The sequence below is a fragment of the Olea europaea genome, chromosome 22 (assembly GCF_002742605.1).
Source record: "Olea europaea var. sylvestris chromosome 22, O_europaea_v1, whole genome shotgun sequence".
NCBI lineage: Eukaryota > Viridiplantae > Streptophyta > Magnoliopsida > Lamiales > Oleaceae > Olea > Olea europaea.
In genome coordinates this window covers 8836194-8852027 of record NC_036258.1, presented here as the reverse complement: position 1 = coordinate 8852027, position 15834 = coordinate 8836194, and the positions used below count along the sequence as shown (strand labels likewise).

At 33.3% G+C, this 15834-nt stretch overlaps 1 long non-coding RNA gene across 1 annotated transcript; it reads left to right on the top strand.

Annotated features, from left to right (window-relative positions):
• The first annotated feature begins 12279 nt into the window (after positions 1-12279).
• Positions 12280-12672, top strand: LOC111371234. Its single transcript, XR_002698543.1, has 3 exons — positions 12280-12352; positions 12433-12537; positions 12629-12672. It is a non-coding gene; the product is annotated as an uncharacterized LOC111371234 (long non-coding RNA).
• The last annotated feature ends 3162 nt before the right edge of the window (positions 12673-15834 follow it).

Sequence of the window (15834 nt, the reverse complement as noted above, 5' to 3'; positions counted from 1 at the left end):
TCTAGTTGATCAAGTTCCTATTTAAATTGTGTAACAAGAGCAAGTAAACATCTGCTAGTAACATACTTAGCAACAGGAGAAAAAAATTCAGTATAGTCCACACCTTCTTTTTATGTGAAACCCTTTGCTACAAGTCTAGCTTTATATCTTATGTTTTTATCATCACCTTCTCCAGATTTTATTTTATAAATCCACTTGCAATCAATTAATTTTTGTCCTTTGGGCTTATCAACTAGAATCCATGTCTTATTTTTAAGGAGTGAAGACATTTCATCTTCCATGGCCATTCTCCAATTTTTTCTTTCTTTACATTCCATGGCTTCTTCAAAACTGTTTGGCTCATTTTCAGTTAGGTCTTGGTAGGTAAATAATGAAACAAAGGTGTCACTATCAAACCTAGTGGAGGGTCTGATTTGCCTTCTCTCCCTATCTCTTGTGAGTTGATACTCATCAAGGGGAAGAGTTGCAGAATCAGTCTCTTCAACATGTTCAGTTTCATCTTCAGTTTCAGGTAAAATAACATGTTCTTCATTTTCATTTCCTTCTGCAGTAATATTTTGGTTACTGCAGGAAGGCTCCACTCAATTTGAACATCTTTTTCAGTTAAGTTATTTTCTTTTCCTTCAAGACATGGCATCAAGGATTCATTAAAGACTACATCCTTTCTAATTATTACTCTATAACCTTTTTCAGATTTAACCCATAATCTGTATCCTTTAACATATTCATCATAACCCAAGAAAACACACTTTAATGATCTTAGTTCTAGTTTACCAACATTTTGATGAGCATAGGCAGCACAACCAAATATTTTCAGATAAGAGTAATTTACAGGACTATTAGACCACATATTTTCAGGAATAGCAAAGTTTATGCACTAGTAGGACTTCTATTAATCAGATAAGCTGCAATTTTAACTGCTTCACCCCAAAACATTTTAGGCAGTCTATAGCTTAATAGCATGCATCTAACTTTGTTTAACACAGTTCTATTCATTCTTTCAGCCATTCCATTTTGTTGTGGTGTGCGTGGAACAGTTTTATGTCTCATGATGCCATATTCCTTACAAAAATTATCAAATTCAGAATTGCAAAATTCCAAGCCATTATCAATTCTTAAATATTTTATTTTAAGATCAATCTGATTTTCAACTTGAATTTTCCAATTCTTAAAAGCAAGAAATGTCTCATCTTTAGACTTTAGTAGATGAATCCAAATTTTTCTTGAGAAATCATCAACTATAAGTAAAAAAATATCAGTTAAAGTAGAGACAGAGGCAGGACCCCACAGATCAGCATGCAAGTACTCAAGTCTTTGTTTGGACTTATGAATTCCACTTTGAAAAGGAAGTTTGGCTTGCTTTCCCAAAATACAGTGTTCACAGGAGTCAAAATCACCAAGATTATGTTTTCCAAAAACACCTTTTGAATGCAAAATTTTTAAACCCTTTTTACCAATATGGCCAAGCCTTTCATGCCATAGTTTTGCCAAAGTAAATTTTTCAGATACAACAGAAGCAGTTAAACCAAGCAAAGGTTTTGCCTTCAGACAGTAAAGGCCATGTCTCTTAGGGGCTAAAGTGACCAAGTCATTTCCCCTAAGAATTTTTATATGTCCTTGATCCATAATTATGTTAAACTCCATGTCATCTAACATTCCTAAGGACACTAAGTTTCTTTTCAGATCTGGGACATGTCTTGTGTTTTCTAGAAACAAAACATTATCATTTTCTAGTAATAATTTGACAGTCCCAATTCCACACACTTTACATGCAAAGTTGTTTCCCATTATAACATGTCCCCCTTTGGTTCTTTCTAAATTTATAAAATAGTTTTTGTTGGGGCACATATGAAAAGAACATCCTAAGTCAAGTATCCATTCATTACTTATGCATTTTTCAGCACTTACTAACACAAAACCATTTTTTGTTTTAGTTTTATTATGGGCCAGTGCATTACTTCCATCAATGCCCTTTTCTTTTGAATCATTTTTCTTTTTTAAAACAATCTTTTGCAAAATGACCAAGCTTACCACAATAATAACATTTTTTACCTTTTGCATTATTTTTGGTTTCACTTTTGTCAACCCATCTTCTATTAGTTTTTGAAAACTTAAAATTGTGTAGGTTTTTCAAAAGATTTTCCTTTAATTAAGAAACCAGTTCCAGTATGACTGTTACTTGACTCAGCTTTAATTTCTAAAGCTTTATTCCTAAAAGCATTGGTTATATCATCAACAGTGAGTTCTTCCCTACCATATTCAAGGGCAACTTTAATGTCCTTATACTTGTCACTTATGGAGTTTAACAGAACTACAGCAAATTGATCTTTTGAAAGTTTTTCATCACAATTGGCCAAGTCTTGGGTAAGTTTTGTGAACCTACTAAGGTTCTCTTCTATGTCAACTGCAGGATCCATTTTAAAGGAGAAAAATTGTTTGAGAAGAAAAACATTTGTTTGGAGTGGTTTTGGTCTCATACTTAGCCTTAAGTTTGGCCCAAAGATCAGAGGCAGTAGTAGTTTCACCTACCTCTCTGATCACATTATCAGACAAATACAGAAATATGGTACTCCAAGCAATTTCCTCAAGTTTAGATTTCTTATTAGGTGCTAAACCCTCAGCCATGAATCATCTAATGCCTTAGCACATTTCATTTGCATGAAAATGGCTTTCATTTTCTAACTCCACATATCAAAATCAATTTTGCCATCAAATTGACTAACTTCAAATTTAGCAGTAGTCATAGTGCAAACAAATTTTCATACAAGATTAATTTGGACTCATAGTAGTTTATCCAAGAAGTCAAGAAAAGTTAATTTGTATCAAGTTTGAAATACAGTAGAACACACAGTAGTACAAAGTTTCACAATTCTCGCAATATTGGAAGAAAACAGGTAAGATCAATTAACAGACAACAATCACAGAGACTGAATTCAAGGTTTCACAGTTCTCTCCAACAAGATTCTTCAAGTGCACACCCGTATTTAATTTATCTCAGATTCCAGGGGCCTCGCAAGAGCCACTGGACAAAGACTAGTCTCAAGAGGGTTTCAACGATGCACCAAAAAATCAAGGGAAATTTAGGAAACTCAAGTTTCTGAAAATTAATTTACAGAAAATTAAAAAAGGTCTCACCAAGCGAGTTGAATAACTCGTATTGTTCTCAATCTGCCTTTTGGCAGTTCCAAAGATTCAAGACCGTTGCAGGTCCACCAATTTTCTAAGATCCAAGTATCTTGTTCCTTTGGCCATGGCTCTGACACCACTATAAGGACAGGATCACACGATATTAAAATTCAGGACAAGAAAACCTCAATCGAACAGAAATAAATTGAAGAAAATTAAAAGAACACAAAGGAATTATTTCGGCCTAAGCTCCGGAGGTTCGGTGACCACATCTAACGCCTACATCTCCCGTTGAGCATCCAAAGATTTGGATTGTACTCGGTTGCACTAAACAGCCAAAAATGGCAATAGATTTAGAGAACGTTCAGAGAGATGAAAAATGAGACTTATCTCTCAAGTACAGCAACAGATCTACAGAGATTCACTCAGATCTCAGTCCACAAAACCTTCGAACAACACCAGATGATACAACAGAGAAATCACTCAGATTTCTTCACCATTCACACAGAATACAACAATCGAAGGAAGATCTTACTGCACTTAGTGTAAAATCGGAGATTTTACACAAGAATCACTCAAAGAAACACAGAAACACTCAGATCGCCATTTTTTCTCTCTGAAAGAAACCCTAGAGTCGAGAGTGAAATGAAAGGGTCTTGCAACGTTCCAGAAGGCTCCAGCCTTTTAACTCAAGTTAGATGAAATGGTTTAATCCAACGTCCAAGAGTAGTCCACGTGTTGGCCATCCAGTAAAGTATCAAAACTAAGTAAGTCATGTTTTAATAAAACACGGTTTCACCAAAAAATCAAATTATGGAAGCATTAAATAGGCGAACAGGGTTCGACTCCAACACGTACAATGACTATTATAGTACCTTAATCAGGCTGAATTATCAACAATGCAAACTATCACTGTAAATGTTCCTTGTTGCAAGTGAAAACGCTAGTTTGCTAAACAATGTTGCCCAAGTTTTTTGGTGTTAATACTTTTGTTTTTCTGATGCAAACCATGTGGGAGGATAACAATACTAAAGCAAAGTGGGTTCTAGTAAATCAGTATTACTTCCTTGGAGATTTGCTCGAGGCTGTTGGTCATCCTCGTGGCCTAGAAAGCGGTAAGGTGAATTACGTTTATCCTTTTTGGATATGCTTTGCATCAAGCGAAATGATGTATAAAAGTAGCAATCTACTATGTTTTGTATTTTTTTCTAAAAATATTTTGGGATAATCAAGTCTATACATAATACTTTGGTCTTTTATCTATTTGGTTAACGATAATAGGATTTTTTTTAAAATTTACATTTAAAAGTTGCACGAATGATTAGGCAACAATTGTACGTCGTTGAAGCGAAAAACTCTTTGTATTGCGGAATAAATTCAGCTACAATACAACGTACGTGTCACATATATGTTTGTCCAGTGCCATAAAATAATTTGTGTAAATCTTTTTATATTGTAAAAAGAATATGCGACATATATAAATAATCACAAATCAAATTACGCAACAATTTACGTCATTACACAAACGATGACGTGACACACTTTGTGTTGCGAAATAAATTTAACTACAAACACAACTTGTTACAAAATAAATTGTACTACAAATGTTGAATGTTTTAAAATGACTTATTCAACATATACACTACACCAAAAATGGTCTATTGCAATACATAAAAGGCAACATTCGGTAGTTAAGTGTTGCTAAAAGAGTCTATTGCAACATTTCAATAAGTGAATGTTGCAATTAGTCAATGATATTGAGTTTTGGCAACATTTTTAAAATAAATGTTGCCATGATACTTTTTGCAACATTTTTGGAAAGTTGAGAAAAGTTTTATTTTTTACAACGTTTAAAAAACGTTGCGAAAGCTCTACCTTTTGCAACGTTTAAAAAATGTTGCGAAAAGGTATCTTTTGAACGTTACAAAAGGTAGAGCTTTCGCAATGTTTTTTAAACGTTGCAAAAGGTAGACTTTTCGCAACATTTTTTAAAGCAAAAGACAACTTTCGCAACGTTTTTTAAACGTTGCAAAAAATAAAACTTTTCACAACTTTCCAAAAACGTTGCAAAAGATACATTAGTTTCCTTTTTTTTTTTTTTTGTTTGGTTTAGCCCATTTATTTTTGTGAGCAGCCCATGTCCAAATAAAATTGACCCAACTCCATTTTTTGGCCCAAACAAAATTGTAATTTGAATACCCATTTATAAACCAAAACTCTCAAGCCCAAGCCCGTAATTGAAATCCATTATCCCTAAAATTCCCAAATTGAAATCCATTCAATTTTATCTCTCGCTCGACTTCTCCTTCTTTGCCTTCCAGCTCCGGTTGATGACTTCCAGAATCCAGACTTGAACTCTTCCAATCTTCCAAAGTTCCAGTTCCAGTCTTCGAGTTCCTCGCTTGGTTAGTTGGCTACTTAGCTTCGCAGTTTGCTGGAGCGATGGAGGTACAGAGCCTCGAGGCTCGAGTCCCACTGGCCACTATCTCAGACTCCCAGTGAGTTCAAACATCGAGCGGCCTCCTTCTGTCAAGTGGTTACTGGCTGGGGCCTGGGCATTTTCGTCATCGAACCAATGAGTTTGAGTTTTCTTCCCTAGTGAGTTCAACTCTTTTAGTCTTTTACTATTTACATTTAGGCATTTACTTATTATAATTTTGATGGCTTGATTTTAATTGATAAATGGTCTTTTTTATTCTACGAGGGCTGTGGGGTGTACTATAATTGAATTTCAGAGAAGTTGTTGGAAAGAGTTGGCTGTTGGGAAAGGAAAGGGATTAAGGGAATGGAATGGCTTATGAGGGTTGAGTGTTACTGTGTTAAAGTTCTTTTAAGAGGGTTTATAGCAAATTGAAATGGGAGAGTATTACTACGTAATTAATGGCTGAGTTAATTATAAGTATTTATTTGATTCTCCTCTGTTTTGCTGTGAACTTGTAGATTCAATGATGATCAGAGAAATTGATTTATGTTAGCAGTCTTACTGAAAATTATTGAAACTGCTTAAGCTCAATTGTATGTGGAAAATGAATTACAATTTTATCTTCTTCGTCTATTGAATTGCAGATTCTATTGTATATTAGTTCAATGCCTTGCAAAATTGGAGCTAACAGAAATCTATCAAGTTACAGGATGTAAAATTAGTGTTAAAAATGGTAACTATGTAATCCAAAATATTTTTTAATGAATCAGATATTTGGAGACTTGGCTTCCAATTTTTACTTTCTTTATTGTGCTTCACTGCTTTAAAAACAGAGATCTAAAGAGGAACAGCCATATTTTTCATCCACATTTTTGTTGGATTTTTCTAGGCTTTTTTACTTCTTGTGACTATGAGAATTTTACTTCTTGTGGCAACAATGAAAGGCTGGTATTTGCAGCAATTTGATGTGAACAAATGCCTTTTTACATGGAGATTTATATGAGAAAGTTTATACGGAACTGCCACAGGCTATTCTACAAGTGATCAGCCAAAAGTTTGTATTCGATAATGGTACTCAAAGTTGTCTTCTTTTATCTTTAGCAAGGATTTCAGTAGTCTAAGAATATATTTTGTTCACAAGAAGTACAAAAGATTCTTTTATAGCTATATGAGTGTATGTTGATGATGTTATAGTGGCTGGTAACAATATGGAAATCATTCATTCTTTTAAAAACTCATTTGATGACAAATTCAAAATCAAAGACTTGGGTGCTCTCAAAATATTTTCTTAGCCTTGCTATTGCTGTGTGGAACTAGCGTCGTGGTTGATTAGGTTTTATTTCCCCTTTTCCTTGGGTGTTGACAACCAAACAAACAATTTTTATACTTGTCTGCCACATGTGACATGACCAATATTCTTACAAAATATCTGAATATTCTGTTTCATTTTGATTCATAATTGTCAGGTCTTTTGGGATGATAAAACGATTTCATAAGGCCACAAAAAGACATTTGGTGAGGCAGCAATAGCTGTTCTGATGCAATTTTCTGTTTCCAAACAAGAAAAGTTCCACTTACTCATCTTTGTGCTTCACCAGATCATGTTTGAAGATGACAGCTCGGAGTTATTAAATTTGTCAAAAGAGGAATGGGAATTTTGCAACAATTAATGTAACTTGTAAGTGAATTTCCCGCCCACCAATAGGTTTCCAAATATTGATTATGCCTCTAGTTTTACGTGTACTTACCTTGCGGTCTTACTGAAAAATATTACTATCAGGGAAGAACAAAATGACTTTAGCTTAATTAAAACAAGACATCATTTCATTACTCTGTACATCAAGCCCAGAAGTTGTTTGCTATGTTGTCGTCTTACAAAAGAGAACGTGTTATTGTCTTATTGACCTTGGTCTGCTTATTTTGGCAGGTATTAGACATAAGATTCAATGTGGAGTCTAAGACTATATTTTGTTCACAAGAAGTACAAAAGATTCTTTTATAGCTATATTAGTGTATGTTGATGATGTTATAGTGGCTGGTAACAAAATGGAAATCATTCATTCTTTTAAAAACTCATTTGATGACAAATTCAAAATCAAAGACTTGGGTGCTCTCAAAATATTTTCTTGGAATAGAGGTGTGAGATCTGAAAGGGAAATTCGTAGTGCAAGTATGCAAAGGAATACTTCTTCTAGTGGCAGAGTTAGAGAACTTGAAATACTTCTTCTAGTGCAAGTATGCAAAGGAATACTATGGCATTAGCCAATTCAATTCAAATCTGGAGGTTGACCTTCACACTTTGCACATTCACTGATATTTTTAACTTCTGCTCTTCCATCTCTCTCAAAACAAGCAGCAGCTTTCCTCAATATGCATATCTGACTTGTATTTTCCAATTCAGCCGTTCTGAATTTTCTTTTCTTGATTCTGAAAAAAGAAAAGGGAGATGTTAGTCAAAATTTAGATATAATCTAGAGACTAGAATCATGAATGAAATGAACTATATATAAAGTGGTGTAATCAAACAATTATACATTCATGAACGCAGCAATTGCTTCTAGAGTTTGTCATTTAATTACAGAATATTTATATATCACTGCCGTCCTATCCAGTTGGAACAGTACTCTGAATGAAAATATTCATATTTTGGTGTTTCCTTAAAAGAAAACAAATAATCATCTGTAATCATGAATAATAATTATCTTATACATGCTCAAAGATCGTTTAAAAGCAAAGAAGGTATTAATTGAAGGGAAAAAAAAGATAAAAATAAATATGCACTGAATATCTTGGCTGACTCAGGGACAATTAGGGAAGTACCTGTCAAGTTCCATTATATCAAAATGTCACAATTTCTTAAGATCCAGGAGAACTCTTATCAAACCCTTCTATCTATAGAAGACTTATTGGGAGATTACTTTATTTAACTATCACAAGATCTAATTTGGCTTACTCGGTGCAATTGTTTAGTCAGTACATGCGAAGTCCTAGAATACCCTGTTTAAATGATGCTCAAAAGTGTTCAAATACATAAATAAGGGCACCAGGTCAAGGATGCTATTTCCTTCACATAAGACCTGCAATTTAGGGCTTACAATGACTCGAATTGGAGGGGTGTGTTTGGTCACACGAAGGTCAGTAATAGGATACTATGTTTTTATTGGTACCTTTTTGGTATCTTGAAAATCAAAGAAACAAAACACTATTTCTAGATCATTAATAGAAGCTGAACATAAATTTGGTTTTGTTCTCTTTTGTTCTCATTCATTTGTGAGACGATGCATCTTATCTTATATTTTATAATTAAGAGATACAGAAACACGTATGTTTTAGTCTAAATTTGCTTCTCCCGCACACTAAATAAAAGTAAAAAGATCACACATAAAATTTGCATAATTAACACACATTGTTTAAAAAAATTTTGAATTAGGAGACATGTTTCAACTTATAGAAAACACACATTGGGGATTTCTTGATGAACTTATAAATCTTGTTCGAGACATGTTGCTAGATAATAATACACTTCCAAACTCATTTTACGAGATGAAAAAACTTGTCAATACATTTGATATTGGCTACGAAAAGATACATGCTTGCCTAAATGATTGTTGTCTATATAGAAAAGAGCTTGAGCATGCTGAATTATGTCCAAAATATGGTTGCTCGAGATGGAAAATTAACAAACGGACAAAAAAAATTCAGAAAAATATCTCAGCGAAGGTCTTGCGTTATTTTCCTATAATACCAAAACTGAAGAGGATGTTTGGAATATATGAATTGTCAGCACAACTTCGATGGTACTCAAATAATAAAAGTTCAGACGGTAAGATTAGGCATCCAGTTGATTCATTGAGTTGGGAAATGATTAATCGAAGGTGGCCAGATTTTGCATCCGATCCTCGAAATATTATATTAGGTCTTGCTACTGATGGATTTAATCCTTTCAAAGATCTTAGCTCTAAATACAGTTGTTGGCCAGTAATCTTAACTATATATAACTTGCCTCCCTCAATTTGCATGTCAAACGAAAGTTTGATGTTGAGTTTATTGATCCCGAGACCAAAACAGCAAGGTAATGACATAGATCTTTATTTGGCACCACTTGTAGACGACTTAATGTTGTTATGGAATGATGGGTTGATATGTATGATGCTGTTACAAAGTCTACATTTAATTTAAAAGCTCTTTTGATGTGGACAATACATGATTTTCCTGCATTTGGAAATATATCTGGGTGCCCGTCAAAAGAAAAATTGCATGCCCTATTTGTCGTGAGAGTACATGTTCATTATGGTTGAAGCATGGTAGGAAGTTTGCATACATGGGAAATAGAAATTTTCTCGCGTTTGATCATCCGTTTCGCATGAAAAAGAGCTGGTTTGATGGACATATTGAACATGGTATTATGCCACAGATAAAAAATTGTGAAGAAGATTTTATTGAAGTTGATAAAATTACAAACGACTGGGGAAAAAGTGGGAAACGGAAGAGGAAGAAGAATACAACTCAATCTAATATAACGTGGAAGAAGAGGTCAATATTTTTCAATCTACCATATTGGAAGTTAATTGTTGTGATATTTCCTTCATTTTTATTCAATACTTATAATTGTGTGTAGTTTTTATAACTCCATTGGCGTTTGATTTGCAGACTTTACTTGTACGTCATAATTTGGATGTGATGCATGTGGAGAAGAATATTTGTGAAAGCATCATCAGTACACTTCTGGATGTCAAAGAAAAATCTAAAGATGGCATTAACTCTCGTAAGGACATGGAAGAAATGAATATTAGGCATGATTTACATCCTCAGAGTAGAGGAAATAAATTCTATCTACCAGTTGCTCCTCAAACCTCATCAAAAGCAAAAAAGCAATTTTTTTACAAAAGTCTTGCTAACTTGAGATTACCCAATGGTTATGGATCTAATATTGGAAATTGCATATCAGTGGAAGAATGTAAGATAGTTGGGTTGAAATCTCATAATTGTCATATGTTAATGCAACAATTATTATCAGTTGCGTTGAGAGGGTTTCTACCTAAAGGACCAAGGAATTCTATTTTTAAATTGAGTTCATTTTTCAACGAAATATGTTAAGGAATTGTAGATAGAAATAAGGTTGAACAATTAGAGGAGGACATTTCTGAAACTTTATGCATATTGGAAAGGTACTTCCCGCCTTCCTTTTTTGATATAATGGTTCATTTAACAATTCATCTTGGGAAAGAAGTTCGACTATGTGGACCAGTACAATATCGTTGGATGTATCCATTTGAGAGATATATGAAAGTGTTGAAAGAGTATGTTATGAATCGTACACGGCCTGAAGGGTGCATAGCTGAATGATATATTGTTGAAGAAAATGCGAAGTTTTGTAGCAAATACGTAACACAAGCATCTAAAATAGGTTCTAAGCCTGTACACAATGAAGAATACGAGACTAATTTCCTAGTTGCAGGGCGTACAATTTCTAAAGGAAAGACAATTATACTATCCAATGAGATGTTGAAAGTTGCTCATCGCTACGTGTTACTGAATAGTACAGAAGTTCAACCATACATAGAGTACGTTTATTAAATATAGAGTTCAATAATTTTAAATAGTTAACCATAATTTTTGATATATTTTATTCACCTTAGGATGCATATGGATGAATTGAAGAGTTTTTACAAACGACTGGAAAGAAATGAGGCTTTATTGAACAATAAGCACATTAATGCTTTTGCTGCCTGATTGGATGATAAGGTTGGAATACACATCAACAAATAAATGTCTCAAAGTTGTGCTATTTATTCTTTTATTTCTAACATTTTTAACATAATAACAGATTCAAATTCAGCTATTGATGAACAAAGTTTCGAACAATTTGAAGTGGCTTGCACGTGGTCCTAGATATCAATCCATGTCATATTCTAGTTTTGTTATAAATGGTCTTCGATTTCACACTAAAGATGCAGAAAAATCTCGTCAAAATAGTGGCGTTTTAGTTGAAGCAACGACCATATGTAGATCTAGTACAAAAGATAATGCATAAATAGTTGGGCAAGTTCTTTATTATGGAGTTTTGCATGACGTTATAGTGCTTGACTATAATACGTTTCATGTTCCAATATTCAAGTGTAATTGGGCAAATATTGTGAACGGAATAAAAAAGGAAGATGGATTCACTTTGGTTAATCTTCACGAAGGACAGAGACAATTTGAAAATGATTCGTTCATTTTGGCAACACATGTGAAACAAGTATTTTATTCTAGGGAAAATGAAACATCTAGTTGGTATGTGGCTTTGCAAACGCCACAGAGAGACTTTGATGCATCACATTTGGAAGAAAATACTAATTATGAGGTAACTATTCCACTAGATATATCACAGCCAATTATAGACAAACATGATGAAGATGACAATTATGCAAGGATAGATGTTGAAGGCGTACTGTGTGATACGTAAAGTAGTTTGGTAACTCCCTTTTTTGTAGACAACATACTTTTTACATAATGATCAATTTTTCTAGAATATTTTGACAAGTGATTTATCTATCAATTCATATTGCGATGAAATGTTGAATAACATCTATTTGTTTTGATGTTGTAGGTTTTTATTCTAGCTCTAGAGAATCTTTTCAATCCGAAATACATGTAAGTATATTTGCATGTAAAGCTTAACCCTTATTTTAATTATTGTTGTTTTATACTCCGTTCTTTTTTCAATAGGAGAAAAGTTCCAAGCTTAGCAACATGCGAACTAATCAGAAGCTTCTCCATACTATGGGTAGAAAGGGTTATCCACGTGTGACTTATGAAATGGTATTTCTTACGAACATATCATGTCTTTTTACTTAAATTGTCCAATTTCAATATATTTGATTACTACATTTGTACTGTAGAAGAAAAAGAATCCACTTTTAAAAGGGTTAAGAACAGAAGTATGGAAATATGGACATCTCAGAAAAGATGGAAAACCAATTAATGAAGCAGTTGCCGAAACATTGGTATGTCTATTATACCAATGTTCAATTAAGCATAATTTGATTTATTAGTTGCATTACTTGCTAGTATTTGATTTGAGTTCCAGATGTGCAGAAAAAGATTGAAGATTGTGCCACATCAATTTCTGATACGTCTGCCGAAGATTCTATCCTTGATGATGCTATAGCTCGAGTTTTAGGTTCTGAACGTCATGTGAGGGTTAGGGGACTTGGATTTGGAGTTGTACCATCAAAAGTGGATGGACAAATACAAAGTAGTGAGAGAGTTAGAGAACTTGAAAGCCAAATATAGATTCAGGCACAAAGGATGGGGGCATTAGAAGAAAAAATGGAAGCATTTATTAGGTTTTCTCAGCAGGTTATAAGTAGTTACTTTTTATACATTTTATGATTATATAGCTTTATATAGCCAATTACATGTATAATAACTTTTGTAATTTTTGTATTATTATACAGAATGTGGAGGATATGAATTCAACTGCTTTTACTCAAGTTTCCATTTCCTATATTATTAAATGTTTATTTAATATATATTCAGTTTGTAGCATTCTAATTTTAAAAAGAATACTTTCTGTTTATTATGAATTTGTTGTCACACCAAGGAAGTGGTATCCAAGGAAGTACTACCCCCAAGACAAATGCAAGTGTCAACTGTTGCATTGGTACATGTTTGAGGAGGAAGAAGTCGTAGCAGAAGGGAAGATTGCCACAACAGATCCAAGTGCAAAGGTGTATCACTTGCCACTCGATTGAGACTGTTGGAAGGTTTGGGTTGAGGAAGTCTATATGGGCAATTTGACCCTATACAGACCCACAAATGAATTCCGCACTCTTAGTGAAGCCATGGGAAGTACTGTTACTTGGCCAAAGAGTAGTGTTAGACTTCTTGATTAAGGTATTAGCCTCTTAGTGGCAATGATATTGATCAAGTAACATGCGACGATTTCAAGTTTAAGTTTCGATTTTTGTAGTTTCCTAATTACATTTTGGTAGTACATGTTTGGAGACTCTTAATTTTATTTTGGAAGAGATTATGTGTTGAATATTTTACAAATTTAATAAGTAATGTGTTTGTTAGTTTATTATTTTGGTGGTACATGTTTGTTAGTTTTGAATGACTTATTTGATCAAAGAACTAAATTTTTAGTAGTGTTAAGCATAGATAAAAAAAGAATGTGAATTAGCTATTGCAACGTTTAAAAAATGTTGCAATAGATAGGCTATTGCAACATCTTTTAAACGTTGCAAAACCCTAGTATAGTGCAACGTTTAGCAAACATTGCAATAGATAGGCTTTTGCAACATTTGCTAAACGTTGCAATAGACTAGGATTTTGCAACGTTTTTTAAACACTGCAAAAAGTCTTACCTCAACAACAACATCAAGCTTCGCAACATACGCTCAAACGTTGCAAATGACTTTTTTGCAACGTTTTTTGACCATTGCAATAGCCCTTTTTTTGGTGTAGTGATGTTAAACACATTTTAAAATGAATTTGATGACAAACATGACTTTTTATTAAAGATATATTACTACAAGCATGTGTTGTTGCAGAATTAAATAGGCAACAAAGGCTATACCTTTAAAATAGTATTCACAACAAACATAGTTCTCACAAAAACTTAATTGGAGCAATCTTTGCGACAAAATAACTTGTCGCCCTTCTAATTTTTTGCGGCATATAGGCATTGCGACGATATTACGGTGAGAAATATCTCATTGCTATTTCATATTTTTTGTGTCAAATGAATAATGTTGTCAGTTTGTTAATGTGATGAATGATCGAAAGTTGTAGCACGACAATACGAACAATAGACACATTGTTATTGCAAAATTATTTTTGCAATAAAATCTCTATTTATGCAACAACATTTTTTTGTCGCGATTTCGATTTTTTTTGTAGTGATCTGACGTTAGATCAACTAGTATACTCTTCACTTGTAGTATATGTTCAACAATCTATTCAAATTTGAATGGAAAAATTTTCAATTTCACTAAATTCGAAGTCTTCTTTGGCAATAAAATCTTGTTTCTTTTGTTTTTATTTGAATTTTTTTTTATTATGTCATTACTATATGCTTACAGAACTTTATAAATTTTTTTGTTGAAAAGTACTTGCAGACTGTACATATTTTGGTTACTACAGGAATATCTTGTGATGGAGAAAAGGAAGAGCAACCAACAACCATGAATGCATTTTGAGTTGATTTCTACGTTAAAAAGGTCTCAACTTGGGAAATCTTTTCAAGGGAAAACGAGTTGGAATTTACTTCTTTTCTTCATAGATGTCCCTGGCTTTCCTTCGTTGCTTGCTAGTCTAGTTTCCACTAGGATTAGAACGAAACAGTTTAAGATAAATGAGACAAAACATTTGGAGGTGAAGGTGATGATGATTGGTGATTGGTGGTGGATCGTGTTGTTAGTCTGCCGCGTGTCTAACCTAGAATGGATAACTTCCAGAGACTGGGAATCTGCAAAGTTAAATGCAGTAAAATATTCAAATCAATTTTCAACATTTCCTTGTCCGGTACCTGTTTATAATTGTTTGTAAATTATAATCAGTCAAACCATTTTTAACCATATTTTTAAACCACATATTCCTTGGAATTATTGTCGGAACTGTGGTCGGAGAAGTCGTCGAGCCACCTCCAGAGAAGTTGCCGAAGGTGGGGTGGGTGAAGAGAGAAAGAGAAGGGTTTGATGTGATGGGTGGGTGAGTTGGAGATAGGGTGGGATAAGTAAATTAATTATACTATATTATAATTAAACTTTTAATAAATTTAATTATTACCTGATTTTTGAAAAAAATTTAGAAGTTTGTTAGTTTTGAAATGTGGTTTTTAAATGGAGGATTTATGGGGTATTCCCTTATAAAAAGTCAAAAAACCCAACACTTATACAATCATGTTTGATGTACAATGATTTTGACAACATGCAACATGACATATAGTAATTGAAAAATTTTAAAAACAATTCATCCTTTCCACAACACTTTTTTAACAACTACATGTGTACAATCATTTTGTACAAATAGATTTATCCCCACTTATAACATGAAAATTGTTGATAAATTATATTTAAAAATTTGTAAAAAGTGAAGAAGATTTCAATCCAAAATAAAAAGTCAATCGTTCGCTTCACATATAAATTATTCAAAACAACCTAAACTCAATCCCCAATTTTTCTTCCAAACCGCATTTATCATTGTTAATAAAATCGAAACAACTTCTAAACGACTACAAATTGAATCAAGAATGACTTTCACTGAGCTAGCTTGCTTTCTTTAGAAAAATGCTGCCC